This window comes from Aplysia californica, unplaced genomic scaffold, assembly GCF_000002075.1.
Source record: "Aplysia californica isolate F4 #8 unplaced genomic scaffold, AplCal3.0 scaffold00655, whole genome shotgun sequence".
Taxonomy (NCBI): Eukaryota; Metazoa; Mollusca; class Gastropoda; order Aplysiida; family Aplysiidae; genus Aplysia; species Aplysia californica.
The window spans coordinates 72,253-74,219 of NW_004797925.1; the positions used below are offsets into that span (position 1 = coordinate 72,253).

General features: G+C 40.9%; 1 protein-coding gene across 1 annotated transcript in view; it reads left to right on the top strand.

The window, feature by feature from the left end:
• LOC101847370 (cationic amino acid transporter 2) overlaps positions 1–1,967 on the top strand; it is a gene marked incomplete at its 5' end in the record, with an annotated part of 20,980 nt that overhangs the window by 14,049 nt on the left and 4,964 nt on the right.

The window sequence follows — 1,967 nt, forward strand, 5'->3', positions numbered from 1 at the left end:
GTCCTAAGTGACAAGGATTTTAGTCTGTCCTAAGTGACAAGGATTTTAGTCTGTCCTAAGTGACAAGGATTTTAGTCTGTCCTAAGTGACAAGGATTTTTGTCTGTCCTAAGTGACAAGGATTTTTTAAAGTTTAGTTTTACTTTGAGATAGAAGTGGTCGCTTTTAAGGACAAGCGGGCTAACCCAGATTTCGGGAGCTTCCAGAAATCTTGACCTACACCAAAGCCAAAATTGGACATTGCCCTACCTATAGGAGAAGTTTGGTTTCATGGATGTGTATATTTGTTTGGTTATAGAGAAAACTCTCCCTGTCTTTTAAAGAAACTGAACAAGGGGCAAAAACTTTACCTTCGATTTTTTCAAAACAGCATTTTTCGGGATAGCCCACTTGTGCTTAAAAGCGACCAATTGTACGGCACTGGCAACCCAAATAGGTCTTATACTTGCCAAAGATAAGATGTCTTACTTGTGGTCTATTATCTGGCTGTTTATTGTGCAGTCTGGCGTGTTGGTCAACAACAGGGAGCTAGGCCTAGCCTATTGTATTGTTTGGCGAAGGTGTGTAGAGAAGAGAGAGTGAGTGAGTGAGAGAGAGAGTGAGAGAGAGAGAGAGAGAGTGAGTGAGTGAGAGAGAGAGTGAGTGAAAGAGAGAGTGAGTGAGCGAGTGAGAGAGAGAGAGTGAGTGAGTGAGAGAGAATGAGAGAGAGAGTGAGTAAGAGAGAGAGAGAGAGTGAGTGAGTGTGTGTGAGACGGAGTTCAGTGTGGATTACAGCAGGGTAGAGGGAAGAGCTGTATCGAGGCAGAGGAGGCCTGTCCTGTAGAGATTTCGCCGTGAGGAAAGTGGGTATGGCTGTTTAGAGCCTCGGTCTATTTCTGTGCATGTGTTGTAAGATTCCAACGCATCGGGGCCCCACCGCAGAGGAAAGGATCACACGATCTGGAGCTAGAGAGAGAGAGAGGTGTGGCTAACCCTTCTTGTAAACGAATCTCCGCGGGCAACCAAAAGGTTAGTGTTTAATATTCTTTCATGAACAAGTAACGACATAACTAGAGAGTAACATCATCATCATCATCATCATCATCATTTCAGGATTTTCATTTTGGTGTTCATAGAGATGTTTCTATTTTTCAGGATTGGGCTCATTTTATTGAAACGAGCCTTAGCCATTGTAGTTCTCCGTTTTATTTCTGTGGAACACTTGGCACCAGATGTTATCATATATCCTAGATATTTAAACTATTGGACTTGATGGATCTTTTCACCTTTGCTAATAAGATTACAACTGGGATTTTTTGGGATGTTATGGTTACCATGCATTCTATTTTCTTTACATTCAACACTAATCCTTTACGTTCACTCTCTGTTACAACAGTATCTAGCAGCAATTGAGGGTCCTTTTCTGAGCCTGATATTAAAACTGTGTCTTCTACGTACCTGATGTTATTAATATTTTCTCCTTTCCCTTTGAGCCCTGGACATTCTTCTATGTTTCTCAGGATTGTTTCCCTATACAATATTCACTTACAAAAAAAAAAGAAAAAAGAAGGTTGGAGAGATGATATGGGCCAGAGATGTTTGGTGGGAAAGAAGGAGCAAACCACACCTCAGAGCATCCGCCAACCACCCAGAAATATAAAATTATGATAATACCTCGCTGTGATTTATTCGCCATGATAAAGGCTTGTTTGTATCTGATCAAGTCAGAAGGGAAAACTAGAATAAACAGAAACATTAAATACGCCCATACACGTACAAACACACACACACACACACATACACACACACACACACACACATACACACACACAAATATATACAAACACACACACACACACACACATACACACACACAAACATATACAAACACACACACACATACACACACACAAACATATACAAACACACACACACACACACACACATACACACACAAACATATACAAACACACACACACAAACACACAC